We start from the raw sequence: 20,691 nt of genomic DNA, 5'->3' as shown, positions 1-20,691 counted from the left end.
GGTCCTGTGTACTGCGACTTGCATGATAAAAAGTATACTGTATTGTCTATATGAAGTCTCCTGTGGTTCAAACAGGCCAGGCTGCAGGCTGCAAGGTGAGGAAGGGATCTGAACGGCATAAAACATGGGTTGGGTATTCCAGTGCATATAGTCAAATGTATGAAATGGTAAACAAAAGGTCAGACCATCTCACTGAGTCTGATCAAATGAGTCACAGAGAAACACAGGGCACACATGCACAGCTTTGCATACTGAACATGTGCAAAAATCTGTAAACAACTGCATCAGCTCATGTGGGAACAGACAGCACTGAATGTATAGGTAGTATTTGTGCACCTGGTTTATGTGTAAACTATACAACTACACTAACAGTTAAAAGTTTGGACTCACCCTCTCACTCTTTGTTTTGTTTTGTTCTTAATACTTTGTACGTTTTAAATACATAACGAAGACATGAAATATATGAAGCAGTAAGTAAAGAAAAAAGTTAAATAACTCAAATGAATATTTTCCAACAAAGTAAAAGTTGGGTAATTTGAGGATTTGGTTAAAAAATGTTTAGTATTTAGAGTTATTTTACCTGTCCCTCCCTTTTTTTTTTTTTTTTTTTTGCCTTTGATATACAGTTCCATATATCTTACTTCATATATTTAATGTCAATTGTAGAAAGTAATAAACATATACACTACAGGTCAAAAGTTTTAGAACACCCAGATTTTTCCAGTTGTTTATTGCAATTCAAGTCCAATGAAGAGCTTGAAATGGTACAAAGGTAAGAACTGAACAGACAGAGATTAAAAAAAAAGATAAAACAAAAGACAGTCAAAACTAAAACTAACAACAAGAAAGCAAAACTACCTCAGGAAAAAGAAACTACAAAAAACTGAAACACAAGTCCAAACTGCTTGAAAACATGGAGTGTTCAAGACCCTTGAACTTAAACATGGTGTGAACTGCAGGTTACTGGAGAATTGAAACACTTGACAAAGAGTTTGAAGCAGGCAACAGTGACACACTTAACAGGCACATTACAACTTCTGCAACAGACTCTGGAAGAACTTTCTGATTTACTTGATTTTAGAGAAAAACGAGACACGGGTGTGTCAGCTGTTACATCTGCCTGAAGTGCTTTATGAAAAAAGCAAAAAACTTGTGTGTATAATAATAATAATAACAAAAACTTGCAAAATTCTGAAGAAATGTGATTTGAAGCTTGAAAAAGTTCTTTCTGTGTGTTCTTGTATCTGCTGAAGGTGGCTTTCTTTATGAATAAAAGCAAAAAACTTGTGTGTGTATAATAATAATAATAATAATAATAATATTGAATGAGTGGTCCTCCGGCCTCTTCTTCTGTGTTTTTGTTTCTTCCTCGTGAGACCTTCATCTGGCCCCTGGTTTAAATTCAGAGTTTGACCACTGTCTTGTCCCTTTATAACTCCACTATTGGGAAGATTTTGAGCTGGACAGACAAACTGTGGCACATGGTGATCCTATTTTCTATTATTGTGAACCAGATAAAATAGAGAGTGAATCCAAAAGTTCCCGCTGTGTCCCATGGTTCCTCAAAGCTTTCTTCAAAAGCTTTTCTCCATGGAGATGTTATTCGCTTTGTCTAGAATGTTTCACAGTATGGCATTAAACCTTTCTATCTTCATGGAGATCAAACCAGACCAAGTTACAGGCCAGATCTGTGGAGAGGCAACCCCACTCACAGTCAGAACATCTTTTTCTAGGTATTTTTGAGCTATAAAACCACCTGTATTTGAAAAAAAAGTGTAAGGTACAGCTGTTTAATGCCATACTGCCGAACAGACAGAGCAATGACGTATCCTTAGAAGCAAGCAGGTGATGGACCCCCAACCAAAAATTACATAGTGCACCTTTAACGCACCACAAGCATAAAAGAACACAAGGTCCACTGGTGACATTTGTCCCTGAACAGCAAACTAAAAAAAATAAAGACAGATATTTGTTAGAAAGCTTTATAAATATACATGTTCTGCGTAAGTAAAGTTATTTTCCAGAGAATGAGCAGGAAACGAAATGGTAGACAATAATAAACTACCAATTTCCACCTCCAACGATGTTTTGATTGAAGATGAAATTGTGTTGCATTCGTAAAACAGACCAGAGAGACTCAGCAGGTAGAGCTTGTGCCATTTAAGAACGCAACGGGGGTCTGAAATGGGTGTGGGTCTGTGCTAGTTTCCAGTCTTTAGTCTTTCTACATTTACTGGTTGTAAGTACTGAACAGATCAATAGACATTTCTGGAAATGTGTTAAAGGGGCACTACGTAATTTTTCTGGTGTTTGCCTCTTGTAGTTCTTTATTGTTTTGCACAGAACTTTCCGCAGTATGGCATTAAGCTTTTCTATCTCCAATGGAAACAAGGAAATTAGAATTCAAATCTGAGGTGAACCCGTTAACAGCAGGGATGCATGTTTTTCAATGTAATATTTATTAGTAAAAACATAAACATATATACAGGCAAGTTCAGTGTCATACTGTGGAACTTTTCTGACAAAATAATGGATACAAGCAGATTTTGGATCCCAACCAAAAAAGTTACACAATGCAGTATATTGTAAAAGCACTTTGTGACAAAATCAGACAACAATTTAGTATTTTATCTATTGTAAATCCAGAAATAAGAGACATAAGTGGTGCTTGGGTTGTGCTTTGGTGGTCCATTCATGGGACTTTATGGGAGCGAGTACTGAATATTTAGTGTTTTGTGTGGTTGAAAAAGCACCTTTAATTTGTATTCATGGATTCATTACATTATTAATATCTCCTTAAAAGGGTTCTCAGTTACCCAGATGGTAAGAGGAGGACAAGACCTACAATTATTTACAAATCAACCATATTTTGAATTGTTTAAGTTGATAAAAAGAAAGAAAGAATAAGAGTAAAACAATTCTCAGACGCATTTCCTAACACACCCGTTTGTTTCAAATGCAGCCGACCTCACAGAGCGCACACATATGTATCTTCAACAACCACTTATAGAAACGTCAACTGTCTCAAAGCTCAGAGGATTAAATTATAGCCGGGCTGGAGGAGGAGAGGGGCGGACCTCTTCATGGGTCGTACCCCCCACTTCCAGCCTCATCGAGAAGACGGTCCCTTGGGTGCCGTGTGCAGAGGATGACCCAAGGGTGTCCCAGGGCGGCACCGTTTGTATGAGCCAGACAGCGCTGAGTGGGTCAACTGCACTTCTCAAGGGTGTAATTAAAAAAGTTAGAGGTGGGATTTCTGCTGTTGCTGCAAAATGCGATGCAGGAAGTAGCCTGGGGTAAGGTGGAGACAGAGCCGAGCAGGATCTCCTGTTCCTTTGAATGATTTTAATCGCTTCTAAAGAGTATGATCCGCTAATATGAGACAGCAGCTTAGGATAAACCCAAAGAAGAATGGCAAGTTCGTGAAAATGTTGAATTTTCCATACCAGTGTTATCACAATACTGAAATTTCAAACTGGATTTAGATCTCACAATGGGAATTTTTAGAAAGAGTAATTTAAAAAAAATAATACTACACAACAAAAACTAAAATCTAGCCAAGTTAAGTTTACTTGAATTAAGAAAGTTTTATCATGGTTTCAGTAATTTTCACTTAACAAGAAAAAATATCTACCAAAGGAACAAGACTTTTTGTACTTACAATATGAAAATACAGCTTGCTACATTTCAGAGAAAAAAAACAACTATTTGCACTTAAAATAAGAACCAAAATCCAATATTACTTGAATTACAAAAAACACACTTATTCCATTGGTAGGTCATTTTACTTGACATATTGAATCTACTCAAATAAAGTCAAATGCTCTTAGTCTAAGTCACTTTAACTTACCTTGTTATTACTTTTTGCACTGAATGTAAGTGAGCATGTTCTTTGGGCAATAAAAACACCCATAATGAATGAATTGTAGATGATTAAGCTTAATGCCACACTGTGAAACATTTCAGACAAAGAACAAATACAGTATACGCCATGGAGACAAGCAGGGGGTGGACCCTCTACTTGAAAAATTACACAACGCACCTTTAATGGAGTTTGAATGATCTGTGCACTGCCACCACAGAATGTAATAAAACTGGAAATAAAATTGTGTTCGAAAAACAAAATTAAACGGGATTAAACTAAATGAAATGTTATTGCTTGTGAATGGCTGACCTCAGATGCACAGCAGGGAGAGCTTGTGCCACTTAAGAAAGCAACAGGTGTCTAAGTCTGACGTGGTCCATTTGCTGCTCTCAGATTTTTAAAATGAATTGGCACTTAAAAAATAAACATGTGAAAGTTTTAGCTGCAGACTGACTGGTTTTAAAGGGCTCATATTACGCTATTTTCTGATCTATGTTATAATGTTGTTTCCTCATCACATATATACAGTACCTGCAGTTATGTTTTGCTTCATTAACACATGTTTAACACATAAATCCGGCATATAATGGGGTCAAAAATGTCATTAAGCCCCAGAACTGTCCATTTCTACTGAACAAAAGGTAAAATCTGTTAACTTGAAAACTACACTTCATGATATCACAAGGCGGAACAGAACATTTTGTAACTTTGGAGATGTAGATAGAGGTTACTCAAAACACAACTCCAAGTGTATTTGTTGAGGTAACAGCATTATAACATGGCTTAAAGCTCACAAGAGTTAATTTTGTGTAATATAGGACTTTTAAGACATGTTTTCTGCTACTTTTTCAAAGACTAGAGAGTGCAGCAGCATCAGTAAAACAGTATACACAATCAATAGTGTGGCTGGAAAAGTGAAGACATAAAAAAATGCATTCAGAAGTTAGCAGTATTACAAATAAGTCAGTGTTTTGCCGAGTGACACAGCAAGAGTTTTGTTAATGTTAATCATAGTTACGACTGAACCTTGAAATTTACAGTAATAATAAAGTTCCTGTATTACACAAAATTGATGCGTGTGAGCTTTAAGTCATGTTAGAATGTCTTTACCTCATCAAAAACATAGCTGGAGTTGTGTTTTGTTTCATTCACACATGTTTGCGTAATCCTGCATTATTAGTCTGTCTACATCTCCGAAGCTCAAAACACTCTGTTCCACACTGTTCCAACTTGTGATGTCATTTAGTGGTAGTTTTCAAGTTAGCCACCACCTTTTACCTTTTTTTTTTTTTTTTAGATTGGCAATTCCAGGGCTGAAATCATCCAAATGATTCTAGTGAAGGTGTGTGCAGTTTAAAAACAGAGTGAGCACTTCTTGTATTACATTATAACACAGATCAGAAACCAACATAACAGGACTCCTTCACAGTTCCTCCATGTGGATACTTATTTACCTTATCAAAGCTCAGTTATCCAAATTATTCCTGCTGAATGGAAAAAAAAAATCTTTGCCATACTGTTAGTAGTTCCAAAGACATTTTGACAGCAAACTTGACAGCTGAACCAACTATAGTTATTGTAACATTAGAAAGGCTGCTTAAAACCCCAGTGACTGTAATTAAAATCCACCAAATGAAAAGAATAAACAATGAAACACTGACTTATGTTATTTTAAAGGGTATATTATGCTAAATTGACTCTTGTGAGCTTTAAGTCCTGTTATAATGTTGTTATCTCCTCAAAAACATAGCTGGAGTTGTGTTTTGTTTCATTTATACATGTTTGATTAATGCTGGATTATTTTAGTCTGTATACATCTCCTAAAATCATAATGCTCTGTTCAACCTTGTGATGTCATTTAGTGGTAGTTTTCAGGTTAGCAGCTACCTTTTATCTTGTGTTCAACAGAGATCGGCAGTTCCAGGGCTGAAGTTATCCAAATGACTCTAATGAAGGTGTATTAAGTTTAAAAATCGCAGTGGAGCATTTCCTGTAATACCACAAGACATCACAAGGTGGAACAGGGGGTTTTCAGTTTGAGAGAAGAACTCTGGTACTAAATATGCAGGGTTTCTGCGTTAAACATGTGTGAATGAAACAAAACACAACTCCAAGTACGTTTTTAATGAGGTACAACATTATAACACTGACAGAAAATAGCATTAATATAGACCCTTTTAAATTACCACACCTCATTTCTAATAATATATATGCCACTTTTCTCAGGGAAATACTTAACCTATATGCATTGGTTTCATAATGTGGCATAATGACCAATTTTAAGATAATTTAATGATAATTTATACATTTTATTTTCCACGTTTTCCATTTGGAGCTGTAAAAGCAGGTATTAGTGTGCAGTCCCTCATTAAATGCACCTTGCTGTATGTGCTATTTATTTTGATTACAGATGGATTTCCACCACCCCTGCCGTCTACGAAAGAGAAATCCATAATTCATACTTGAATAAAGAGCTGTGCGGGCTCAGATGACTTAATTTGCCTGTTACCTATTTCCGTCCTCCTGCATTAGCTGAACTTTAGCAATTCTAATAGGCCTTGTATTGTTAATTAGCAGGTTGAGTAGAACTTTGACATTAGCATATTAGCTGTGGTTCTCAAAATGGAAAATATAAAATGCATAATCACCAGACTAGTATTACTCGAGGTGAGCCTTAGTTTAGACCTGGGATAAATCTAAAGCCATGATCTTGTTGTTTAGGGTTTGGATCAAAAGATGTATATATATAAAAGGACATAGCTAACGCACTAACTGCTGCTTTACAAATAGGAAGTGTTCATGGGGGCACTTCCGGGTCCACTGACTCTTGGTCCAGTTGACTTTACATTGAAAAATTGTCACCCCTTTCTCTGTAACTGCTGCAGTGAGCCTCGTCGTTTTGATCTTAAAATGGTCATATTAACCCACTCTGCATGATCTTGGTGTTTTTATTTTTCTATTTTGTCCATAAATACATTCCTAATATGAATTCTAAAATGAATCTGGCTCCATATTTGTTTCTATAACCTCTAACATCATGAGTGTCATTTGACTGGACCTGAATGCCATGGGTGAGCTCACACTCCCTTTAGTGCACTTCTTTATACAGTCCCTGGTTTGGACTTAAAGGTTCACTAAGTAACTTTTCTGGTTTATTCATTTATTGCCATGAAAGTTCCACATAATGGCATTAAATTTATCTCCAAGAGCGTGATCCTGCCAAGCCAAGTTGTAAATCAAATTTGTAGAAAGATTAGTCAACCCTCAGTAATAATGCATGTTTTACAATACACTTTTGAACAACTAAAACTTTATTTATAAATGTAATGTTCATAAATGTAAAGTAAGGTTTTGCCATTGTGGAATATTCCAAGCAAACAAATAACATCTCCATAGAGACGAATGATCTTTCCACCAGAAAAGTTCCATAGTGCAGCATTATATATTGTGTGTGTGAGGCGTGCATGTGGTGTGAGTGAAAGGATTTGGTTTGGAAAAGGAGCTGGCACAGACTGACAACCCCATCTGTCATTTAGCCCTGGGGCAGCCATGGGCATGGCTACAGTGGCATCTTATCACCTCTGAGAGTGGACTATAAATCAAAGAATTACAGAATTTATTGTTCAGTTCTATTTAGCTCTCATCATTTATAGCATTTGTATCAAACTTGTTGTAAAATTAAACTTGGGTTTCAGTGTTGTGTATGAACCTGCTTATGTCCTGTTTGGAACTCCACTGCCTTAATGTTGGTTTAGGTTGGTTTAGGTCCTGGATTTTTTTTTGCAGGAATAGTGTTTTTTTTTTTTTTTTTTTTTGTTTGTTTTTTTTCAGTTCAGCCTCCCTATTTGTTGGTCTGTTTCCTTTCCTTTGTCCACCAAGCTTCTACATTTTGAATAAAGCTGTTTCTTAAACCCTCACAGATTCAATTGACTCATGTGTGACTCCTCACTGGACTTGACTATTGATTTCTCCTTGTTTTTGTTAAAACAAATGTTTCCTCTGATTTGGCTGCTTTGCTAGGAGAAAGATCAAAGAAATGATCTATTACTAACTTGTTTTATGACCAACCAGGGTTTGTTGATTTTTGAGTCAGTGTTTATATTCTTGAAAGACAAATTTAAAGCTGCTATCTGAGTTTCACACCACAGAAGGAGAAAGCGGGTATTTAAATCTGCCCATCTCATCCGTAGCTCTCACAAATCTATCACTGTGTCCACCGGGGGGTGGAGCGCCCAAGTGCAGCCAATCAGAGCGCAGTGTTCGGCTCCTGGGTTTATCATTATCAGCAGTGTGCAGGGGTCTCATTTTGTCATATAAAAAAAGTATAAAATATATTGTAAAAGTGCAGTTATTACAGTATAATATTTGGGAGAAAACACTCAAAACTAATTTACATAAAAAGTCATATTGCATGAATCAATCAATTGTTACTAGTTTCACAGACTAAAACACTGTTAAGTCCATATCCAAACAGTATTGTTCATTGGTGTCCATGACTTGAGCGTAATAGTCCAATGAGATTCATTTGGTCTTCCGATATTCTATGTTATTAGGTTCTTTTTTTCAGACCTAGAGTGTTATTTCATACCTGACAGTTTTGACTGCTCACTAGCGTCTTCCTCAGAGTGATCACGTGATGTTGCTGTGACGTGTCTGGTCTGAAAAAAAGAACCTAATAACATAGTATTGTTCATTTGTACTGTCCTATATTTCTGTCAGTTTGACCAGCAGCAGCCCTGGGTTTTACCATAGTAACTGAATGAAGGAAGAGGCCCATATTATACAGGTTTCCGTTATAATCATCAAAAACATGCCTAGAGTTCTGCTTCATTTAATTCACATATGTTTCATACACAAACCCAGCAAATTTAAGCTTCTTTTTGTTTTTTTCTCAAACAGAAAACACTCTGTTTCACCTTGTGATGTCATGTGGTAATACAGGAAGTGCTCTACTGTGTTTTTAAACTCCATAACCTTCAGTAGAATCATTTGGATAATTTCAGCCATAGCATGAATAATGTAACAACATTATAACCTGACTGAAAGCTCACACAAGTCAGTTTTGTATGATATAGGACCTTTGAATATTTTGTAGGACAGCATCTGGTTTAAAATGTTTGTTTTCAGCTGGATCACTTAGCCTCATTGTAGACTACTCTTTCTGTGATACTTTAAGTGGATAGCATGGGGGCTATTTGCATGTATTTCCCTAAACCCGGGCTTTAACTTTAACTAAAAACTCCCTTTAGACAGTGAATCACAATTGACCAAGCATCCCTTGCCGCATTTTGCATTTGTTGTGTTATCCTTTATTTAGGCCAATTTAATCCTTAAGTGAACATCTGCTGTGGTGTGTGTGCTGAAGTGGGCATCTGTTGATAAACTAGGGCCTGTCACTCACGTCGTACAGCGCTTTCTCTCTGCTTTTCCCACGAGGACACAAGAAGAAGATAGACAGGGAGGTAATCAAAGGAATAGTCACGCAATTAACTTCCAGAGAAGTTACAGCACTGAGTCTTAAACCTGGGCCGCCTGTTTCATGGCTGAGATGAAGATTTTAAATAAACTTGGTGGACTCGCCGGTGTACTTATCCAAATGAACACAGAGCACAATAAAGCAGCATTGTATACCTCATGTTAAAGGTGCATTACGTAACATTTCTAGTGGAGGGGCTACTGCCTGCTTACTGTATTAGGTCTTTGAATTAGACCTGTCTCTAGAGAAGAAGCTTGTACAAATAATAACATCTCCATGAAGTTTCTAACTGTTGTTTTTTTGACTAACTTAAAAGGTGCACAGTGTAACATTTCTAGTGGAGGGTCTGTCACCTGCTTGTCTCCATGGAAAAGTTATTGCTTGGTCTAGAATTTTCCACAGTATACATTAAACCTATCTATTACAAGGGCAAGAATCAGCATTACGCTACATTACAGTTCAGATCTGTGGAGTGTCGCCCTGATTCACAGAAGGAATTACTGTATTCTTGAGCAAATGAAACACCTATAATGAATAAATGCTAGATGTATATGTTTAAAGTCATACCATGGAACAATAACATCTCCATGGAGACAAGACCCACCACTAGAAAAGTTGCACAGTGCACCTTTAAAGAGTATTACCTGTTTACTGTATTTCATGCATGTTCACAATTACTTGAGTCTTCTAGGGCAGCACCAGAGCCGTACTGAGAATGAGCTTGTCTGATCTGGGAAGCTAAGCAGAGTCAGGCTTTGTTAGTGCTGGATTGAAGACCACAGGGAATACCAGGTGCTGCAGTGGTGCGGCGGTGGTTTTAGTGCATCGTGTTGTTGTGTCCTTGAGCAAGACACTTCACTCATCTTGTCTCATGTGTTGAAGTATGCTGTTTGTGATAATGAATACTATTACTACTAATTATTCCTATACCCCTGATTTCATTTTATTGTGACCAGCAGCAGTTAAGTTTAAGTATGCACACAGACACGCACAGCAACCTTGACAAGAGATGTATACGATCAAATTCACAGTTTTATTATAAATTATTTTTGAGCTCACCAAATGTGACTGGACTAGAACTCTTGGTGTATAAATGTTTCAAAAGTCAAGCAAGTAAAAAATAAATAAAATCTGTGACTAGGGGCCTGATTCATGACCTCGCAGCATTAGGATTCATTCCCTCGACGGAAGGCAGGTACTTTTTTTATTTAACCAATCGCTGCTATTTGGTCGTGATGTTTGTAATGCCAAATCCCGTAGGAAGGACAATAACACCTTTCCCCTTGATAAAATTCACCAAACATTCTCTTTGTTCCAGCTTTAAATCCTTGATCTCAGGAATCGTTGCCAACACAGAATGTCTGTCTTCATCTACATCCATCTTGATGCTTTGTTTACTGTTGTGCTGTTCCACAAAAGGGACTCAGACAGGCACTTGAGTTTGACGTCATGGCTTCACAGCTCTTCGCTGATTGGCCAGTGCACAGTCTACAACTTCCAGAGTTCTTGCAAACCATCTAGTGTATTCCAATTCCTGACCTAGTGACTGGAGAGAAATGAAACTGAGCAGAGGCACTAGGTGGTGCCAACCAGACAATGACTTGGGTGCAGGGAAAGATTAATCACAGTTAAAGTGAAATAACTGTTTTATTAAAGGTGCACTCTGTAACTTTTCTGTTAAAGGGTCTACCAGTTACTTGTCTCCATGGAGATGTTATTGCTTTACCTCCAATATTCCAAAGTAAGGCATTAAACTTTCCAATATCCCTAAAAACAAGCGGGAGACACCAACCACGGTCATTTACAGTTGAGATCTGTGAAGAGGCAATCCCACTTACAGTCAGAATGCATGTTTTTAATGTATTTTTTGAGAAATAAAAACACCCATAAATGAAAAAATGTGTCTCATTAAAGTTTAATACCATATTGTGGAACATTACAGACAAAGCAACAGCATCTCAGTGGTAGCGGACCCCCAACCTGAAAAGTTACACTGTGCCCATTGAAATAATAATGATTGAGAATCTTATTGTGGAAAAAATAAAATCGAACAAATGTCTGAAGTGCATGTATCCTTATGTGGCAAGACCGTCTTTGAGGGTCTAGGCTGCGGGTGCTCTTACCTGTCGTTCCGTGGCGCTGCACTGGTGGACTATTTAAGCGCACCCTTCTCCGTCGTTCCCCCTTTTGCTCACACGCTCTTCCGGGCCTCTCCTGGTGGCTGCTCTGTCCTTCGGCTCAGTGCCGGTGCTCGGCACCGCATCAGTCCCTCTCTCCACTGTAGCACCTAGTGTGCGCTTTCATCTCCTCCGACAGGTAATGCACGCCCGATACTCCTCCACTCATTCATTCACGCCCAAATTCGTACCGGTGTCTCTCCTTAGTTCCACGGGTGATCCGAGTGAGTCCCTCGCCCTATTGCGCTTGACTGTGCGCCGCCGTGTCCCCTAAACCGTGGCGGCAGGTAAACAAGCCCTACTACAAAGTGCTACCTGTGCCAACCAGCCTTCCTAAATTGCATTATGTTTATAGCGTGTGGCGGTCCACGTTGTTTGGACCATGTCTGGATGCAGTAGTTCTGCATAAAGTTGCCTTTGATTCAGCCTGGGATTGCACACTGTCACTTCCAACCACAGTATGTGTTTAGCCAAGAATCTTGTACTGCAGGCTCAGATTTTAATTCCAGCAATTAACTTTCTAGGTGTCAGCGGGGGCCTGCAGCGGTGTGAGCACGCCCCCTCTGCTGTTTTGCTTTGTTTTACTCTTGCTTTGCTTTATTTTTGCTTTGTTTTACCCTAGTTTTGTTTTACTTTAGTTTTGTTTTGCGCTTCTGTTATGTTTTAGTTTTGTTTTGCTTCTCCTTTTGGGGTTTCGCTCTGTTTTGTTTCAGCATTTTGTACCTGTTTCTCCCACTGTCAAGTTTTACTGTTTTGCCTATTTTTATGGATGTAGTTACTTTTAAACAACTTAAATCTGTGTTTTAAAATAGAGAAAATAAAGATTGTGTAAATGATGGAACCTGGCTCTCTCCCTCATTGATATGCTTACCTGTGTGCCTTACATTTAGACTCTATTTCCCCAAACTAGATTTGGGGTGGTGTTGTTGCAACAACTTATTATAAAATTTAACATTCCCAAGTGTTAACCCCTCATGCAGCCACACTTATTTTAGTTAAAGATAAATAGATAAATAGAGAGATAATTTATTGATCCTGAAGAAAATTAGCCTATAATAATTTGTTAGAAAATTAAGAGTTCCAAGATCTACCACCATGGAATTATCTTTTAAGTATATATATTATATGCTTTTTTATCTGTTATAAAATACTCCTAATCTTTACCTCAGTATGTTTCCTTACAGCTTGCAGCTGGTTTGTGTAATTCACTGAAATGGGAGCGAAGGTTATCCAGATGTATTCACACGGCGCAGTATGATTGCGTGTTTAGCTCTGATATTGATGTAATCCTCCACGGGCCCCACACTTTAGCAGTACACCTGTGGATGCATCATGGATTTTTTTTTTCTTTAAATCTTCGCCCAATCTCCTGCTAGCCGACCCCCGCAGCTTTTCTATCAAACGCCACTGATTCGGCTCTCCTCTCCTCCAGATGGAATGGCCCCTATTCTCCTGACTGCAGTGGGACAGCTGACCCCAGAAGCAATGGTGCCTCCCCTAATCGCCATGTTTTATTCATGTTACCTTTGCCAACTCTGTAAACCGACGGAGCGCATCCAAAACAAATAGCCCGAACGCCTCCAGAGAGTATCTTTCCCCAGTTGAAATAAGACAACTCAAATCTCAGTAGCACAGATCCACAGAGTACAGTGGGAAGGCTAAATCTGCCACTGTATGATGGAGTATAGGCAAAAGCTTTTAGTCTTTTATATTGCTGTGTAAACTCCTCGTATCCTGTGTCTTAACCAGTCGTACTCAAATAAAAAGATGAACATAACTAAGTGATACTTTGCTGTCACGCTATCACGCTGGAGGTGTTCTACATCTATTACTCACTGTTGGGCAAGTTACTTCAAAACTATAATGCGTTATTTATTACTTGTTATTGTCATTTCAAAGTAATTTGTTACATTTCAATATTACTGTATTTAAAATGTAAGGCATTACACGACTATTGCAGCACTTTTAAGTTCTGATGCTGAACTTTTGCGACGTATATGGACCGAACCATGAGTAAACCAGGTCTAAACCGTCTAAACCAGAACTGAACCAGGACTAAAGTAGGTCTAAACTAGAACTGAACCGAGGACTAAACTAGGACTAAACTAGGTCTAAACTAGGTCTAAACCAAATCTGAACCAGGATTAAACCAGGTCTAAACCAAAACTGAACCAGGACTAAAGTAGGTCTAAACCAGAAATGAACCGAGGACTAAACAAGGGCTAAACTAGGTCTAAATCAGGTCTAAACCAGGTCTAAACCAGGCCTAAACCAGGACTAAACCAAGTCTAAACCAGGTCTAAACCAAGTCTAAACCAGGACTAAACCAGGAATAATCTTGGACTAGAACTTGAAATCTAGGACTGCCCCTGAGAGAACCTCAAGCTCGCGGTTACCTGCTGATTTTGATGAATATGTATGAAGAAAAATGAAAAACTCACCACTTCAATCCAGATGAAAAAAGCATTGTAACACGTGCTACTGACATTTGTACCGAGTAAAATATATATATATATACACATATATACATATATTTATATATATATATTATATTTTTTTTTTTTTACCTGTATTGCCTTACATTAACGCTTTACAGAAAAAGCAATGCATTACAGTAATTAGGTTTCCCACTCCTTTTTGGGCAAAGTTTTTGTTGTGGTTATTTTCATTTCTATCATGATTTCACTTATGTTCCATTGTATAAGTATGTAAATCTCTACCTACCCAAAATAAATACATAAATACAAAAATACAAATACAAATAAAGGTCAGGTAGACATCAGACGGAGCAGGGCCTATAGTTAGCATCACACCCCCAGGGAAAGTTAATGACACCAGCGGCAAAATACACACTGACAGACGCACTGGTAACACTTAATAACTACACCTAGTTAGCCTTAATAGTGCTGTAGCCAATTTTGCTCATGTAATTGAGCTAAATTGGAGCTAATAAAGCAGTTTTTCAAAATTCTAAATTGGGACACACTAGGGTTGGGATGGCTGATATAAAGAAAATTATAAAAAAGGGTGTTGTCCATTCTTGACTCATTTGTGGGTCCATCATAATCAAAGGGACTTCTGTCAGTACCATTTTCAGTTACAGTTTTCTGTGTTTTAGCTTAACAAAAAACAATATCACCCCCTCTTTACTGTTGGTGTGTAACAAATTGGTCAAAAACAGAGATAACGGAGACATTTTTTATATAGAACTGGGACAAATCAGTGGCTTTGGATAAATCTGCTGGGACAGCAGACACAGGACACAAAACTGGGACTGTCCTGGGTAAATAGGGATGTCTGGTCACCTTACCCAGTACAGATGTATTGTACATGACGCTCTTGAGGTCAGAATATGTTCACTGCATCATTTCTACATTAAGTCTAAAAATCTAATCATAAAGCATTTTATTGTTCAATAATCGGGAAGCGTGTGTTAACATGCATCACATCAAAACTCAGCTTTGGTCTTTAAAAGTTGTGAAAAGCACTCAAGCTGAATAATTAGATGCATAAGACTAACCTCTTAATAAAGTAGTTACTAAGCCTGAGTCATTCTGATTAAAGCCTGATATTGCCTCTTGTGAGTTTTAAGCCATGTTAGAATGCTGTTACCTCCTCAAAAATATACCTGAAGTTGTGTTTTCTTGCATTCACACGTTTGATTGACACTGTATTATTAGTCTGTTTTCAACTCTAAATCTCACCTTGCTCTGTTCCACCTTGTGATGTCATGAATCAGTAGTTTTCAAGTTAACAAAACCTATTACCTATTACCTTTGGTTTAGTAGCGATGGGCAATTCTCCAAATGATTTCAGTGAAGGAATTTGTATTAACACATGACATCACAAGGTGGAGCTGAGTGTTTTCTGTTTGAGAGAAGAACTCAGCCTAAAAATGACGTTTTTGTGTGTTAAACATGTGTGAATGAAACAAAACACAACTCTGGGTGGTGTGTTTGTGATGAGGAAACAACATCAGGACATCAGAAAGATTATATTAATTGAAATTTGAATGGTTACAATTAGCAAATGACAAAAGTTGCAGTTATAATGTGATATCGTCTATAAAATGATTTGTACAAGATGTTTATAGTTTATTTAACTTATGAAATACATGTCAGTCTTAAATTAGTTTGTCAGTTCATGTTTCAGTCCTTGGGTTCCTGTATTAAAATGTGCACCGTGTCAACTGAGCCTCGCTGCATAAATAAATCAACAATCTAATCACGTTAGTTTTTTCAATCAGACATTTTCAATAATTGCTAATTGTTTGCATGGATTGCTTTTAATTAATAATTTAAGATGATTGTGAAGTAGTCGAGTCGGTCAGTAACAAAAATAAAGTTCTTTCCCCTGTCGTAATGTTCTGTATTTAACACCGCATTTGAATGTACTGATTGCTGGACAACAAAGACAACATGACTTAGCATTTGACGCTGATGATTTCTCAAGCCATTCGCATTTGCAAATGAGACGAATAATTAGTGAGATTATTATTGCTAAGCTGTTTACTGCCCTATTTGTCATTCATGTATTCTGGTAACATTTTGTACGCAGACCAGTGTAATAGCCATCTGGTATATAACTTCTAATTGAATGACGTTTGAATTAAGTAGTATATAAGTGGTGCTATGACAATAAATCCTTATGATTATAGATCTGTATGCATTGGTATATTAAGGTTTCGGTCTACTGTATTTAAGTGGTGAGTCTAGTCTAGTCTAGTCACGAATTTTGGAGAGAGCAATATATTGTTGAAGTAAATATAGAAGATTGACAGACGATAATATTGAAACCAAACCATAAAGAGGAATTACCCCCTAAAAAGTATTCTAAATGCACAATATTGTTGAAAATATGAGCTGCAACACTTAAGTTGAGGCGCCCCCTAGGCCATGTATCAGAAATAGGTAATAAATATGCACTAAAAGCTTACACATGTACTTTTTTTCCTTGCACATGCACATGAAAAGCTTGCACATAAACCATTTAGTCCTGATGTAGGCCTGTTTTAGTCCTGGGATCAGTCCACATGCGACGCAAAAGTCCGGCATCGCAGTTTAAGTCATGGAAATGGAATATCTGTTATCCGTTTCTTTTTTCATTATTCATGTAAACACAGAATTGAAAACTGAAAAAACTAATCGTTATCCGTTTTTTCATTTTGGTTTTGGAGACAAATAATGAAGAAAATAGTTGTTTTTAAATTTTCTTATTTTTAGTTTTATTTTGGAAAAACAAATGAACTCACGATACACTTATTGAGATCTATGGGGGCGGAGACTCTGCTGCTCTCTGATCTCATTTAAATTTTAGCTCGCACACACAACTGTCCCTTGCACGTACATTTATCAAACACGTATCACAGCACAGTTTTGATTTGGTAGTGCACTATGTGTAAGAGAAAAGTGGTATATGTGTGTGTTTTTTGAATGTGCATGTGCAAGACAAAAATTTAAAGTAAAATGTGTGTGAGCTTTTGATGTGGATGTGCAGACAAAAGTGGTGCATGTGTAATGTAAATGTAGTTTGTGTGTGAGCTTTTGACAGACATGCTCATGACAGAAATAGTTTATGTGCAAGCTATTTATCAGCATGTGCAAGAAAATGTAGCGTATGTGTAAGCTTTTCATTCATGTGCATGTGCAAGAAAAAGTAGTATATGTGTAAGCTTTTAGTGCCTATGTGTGACCTATTCCTGATAAATGGTCTAGCAGGAGCCTCATATTTAGTTAGTTTGTGTCTATAATGAGTCATAGAAGTTCATAATTCAACCTTTTATAGCTCAAATGTGATGGTAGTACAAAAAAAAAATACTATTTTCCCAATACTGCAAGCAGAAGTTCCCATGAAATATAATTGACCCCCAAAAATGATTGTTCCATGTATCGTGTGTTGAATGATAAATCAGTATAACATTTATCGTGACAGGCATAAACAACAACGCGTGATGAAAACAAATGTTATTAATTACTATGATACATTAGCATTGATTTGGCAGTGGCTCAGTGACTAGAGCACTTGCTGTCCAACTCAGACATCTGTGGTTCAATCCCTGCTGACTTATTGTATGCTTTGGCAAGACACTTCATCCACTTTACCCATGTGTGACGGCAGCGTATGAGTGATTTGTGATGGTCGGAGGAGCGCTCATTGGCTGCTTTGTTCTGCTTTCCTGGACAATATGGCACAAATAACGAGACATGACAATAGTGTAGCGCACATGATTTTCAAGCTCATACAGACGCACGGCAAATCTTATTTCTATTGTTTGAGCATGTCATACTTAAGTTGGAGTACAGTACTTGAATTCACAGTCTCAAGAGCATAATGGTACAGAATGTGTAAGGAATAAAATGGCTGTGGATTAGCTTCCATATATTAACCTATGAAGACTGTGCTACTGTTTATTTTGTGTGATTTTTGGATGCTTATTTTGACAGACAGTGGATCTGCTCAGTCATTGTATCCTTTGGCAAGACTCTTCATCCAGCTGAAGACAGTGTATGAGTTATTGTGACGGTTGGAGGAGCTGATGGTGCTGATTATCTGCTTGGTTTCTGTCAGTCTACACCTGGCCACCGTGGCAGCAACAGCAGCTACAACCACCAATGACGGAGTGAATGAGTAATCACTATAGTGTAGAACGCAGGATTTTCAAGATCACACAGATGTATGGCATTATTATTTCTATTGTTCGAGCATCCTATTCTTCAATAGTACACTACTTGAATTGTATAAAAGAAACCATTTCAAGAGCATAATGGATTATATAAGTAAGCTGTAAAGGATAAAATGTCTGTGGACTTACATCCTTTTCAGATTAACCCATGAAGACTATGCTGCAGATTTGTGTCCTTTTTGGATGCTTATTCCGACAGACAGTGAGTTGGACATCGGATTTGCTCAGAATTCATATTACTGCAATAACAAATGAGCCATGTATTGTAAGCTGTGCAACATGCACCTCTCAGCCAACAGAAGAATGCTGTATCTGTCTTTTGCACAATGCACATTTCTGACGCCAATCAGTGGATTCCAGACACTTTTAATCACTGAACATCTTCTCTTTCATGACAAATCACATATGATGATCACACACACTGCCTGCACCTATCTCCCTCTCTCTCCCTCCATCCATCTCTCTCCCTTCCTCTCTTTCTCTCTGTCTCCCTCCTTCTCCCTTGTGTGACAATCGCGTATCGTTCGGTGACTGAAACTGATGCGATGTCAATGCTGCAATCACAGAGCTGCCTGTCTCTTCTGCTTGATCCTTCGGCATGATGAATGGAGGCTGTCTTTGATCAGCGCGCCTGGCATAGTATCCAGAGACCCACGCAGACAAAAAAGACAGAAAGAAAAAAAAAGAAAAAGAGGAGGCCAAGTGTATTTACCCCTGCTTTTCAATGCTCTATAATGACTATTCATGTCCAGTCACTGCACAACAGCTTGGAAGAAGCAAAGAGCAGATTCAAAAGCCGCTAATAGAGAAGATCTGAGGGAACATTATTGCTTTTGCAGCTTGTAACAAATGCTTCAAGCTATTATAATTATTACTATCTGCCCAGAGACACGGTCGGCACAAATTGGCTCTGTGTCAGTAATTAAGAGATGCACCCCTCGCCTCCTTTTTGGGGAAGGAGGGGGGGATTGAGGAGATGAGTAGAATTTTTATGGTGCTGTGTTAAAAGTGTGCAGAATTTTAATGCAGGGCCAGAGGGAGATAATTTGACCTCTTCTTTCCAAAAAGGGGGGACGCTGGGTTTGAATCTTATCACCTTTTGGGATGTTTAATTATGTAAAAAGGAATAGCAAATGGAAATCTCAGCAGCTAATTTGAATGTAAGTCGTCCAAGGGGTGACCAAGACAATTGAAATCAGTTCGCGGTAATGACACTTTCAAGTATTTTTTTGTTGTTTTTTTTTAGATGTTTTTTTCATCAGCTCTGACTCTTGGGGGCGTACTTGGAACAAATAGTAAGCAAGAGAAGTTCATAGTTTCTTTTCGAAGACAGTTAATTTTCACATTATCACCAGAGTGTTTTGGACATGTTGCGCTCTGGTAGGTCTGTTAGGTCTGTGCACTTTCTCCTGCTACTTCTACTTAATTTTAACAAGCCACTTTTTGTGTGTGCATGTACTGTAACTTCCATTTTATTAGGAACCAACACACTAAACCGATACATATTCTATGCATAATGTAAAAACTCTATATGCACCCTGCTTTTATATATGCTTTTTTTTTTTTTTTTTTTTTTTTGGTTTTGTTTTCTTTGTTTGTTTTTAAAGTCCTATATTTTGACAAATTGACTCATGTGAGCTGAAAGTCATGTTATAATTTTATTACCTCCTCAAAAACGCACCTGGAGTTGTGTTCTGTTTCATTGTCAGGTGTTTGAGTAATCCTTTATTATTAGTCTGTCTACATCTCCAAAACTCGAAATGCTCTGTTCCACCTTGTGATGTCATGAAGTTAACAGTCAACTTTAACTTTAGTTCACAATTCCAGGGCTGAAATTATCCAAATGATTCTAGTGAAAGTGTATGGAGTTTAAAAACACAGTGGAGCATTTTCACTACCACATGACATCACATCATTTTCAGTTTGAAAGAAGAACTCAGCCTAAATTTGCAAGGTGTGTGTGTTAAACATGTGTGAATGAAACAAAACACGACTCCAGGTATATTTGTGATGAGAAAACAACATTAGAACAGAAATCAGAAAATGGAATAACCCCCCATCCCTTTAAGTGGATGGGGAGGTTGGGGACATTATTTAGAGTAGGGGGTTTTCAAACTGTGGCACAGGTGATGAAGAATGACTCTGGGGGTATGCAAATAAAATTGCCATCTTGTTACTATTTGAGAGAGAATTTGAATTATGTGCATCTCTCAGGTTTTAGGGGTAGATTAAATTAGACTAGATTTGTTTATTTCATATGGGATGGTGCAATAGCTTTAGCCAGGCTGGCGCCACCTTGTGCCTCTGCTCTATTTCATTTCTCTCCAGCGACTATATCAGGAATCGGAATACACTAGATGATTTGCAGGAATCCCGGAAGTTGTAAACGCACCCGACCAATCAGCGAAGAGCTGTGAATCAGTGACGTCAAACTCAAGCACCTGTCTGGGTCGTTTTTGTGGTTCAGTACAACAGTAAACAAAGCGGTCAA

Source organism: Boleophthalmus pectinirostris, unplaced genomic scaffold, assembly GCF_026225935.1.
Source record: "Boleophthalmus pectinirostris isolate CB_2022bp ecotype Guang Dong unplaced genomic scaffold, ASM2622593v1 HiC_scaffold_23, whole genome shotgun sequence".
Classification (NCBI taxonomy): Eukaryota; Metazoa; Chordata; class Actinopteri; order Gobiiformes; family Gobiidae; genus Boleophthalmus; species Boleophthalmus pectinirostris.
The sequence above is the reverse complement of the archived record's forward strand: the minus strand, read 5'-3'. Positions refer to the sequence as shown.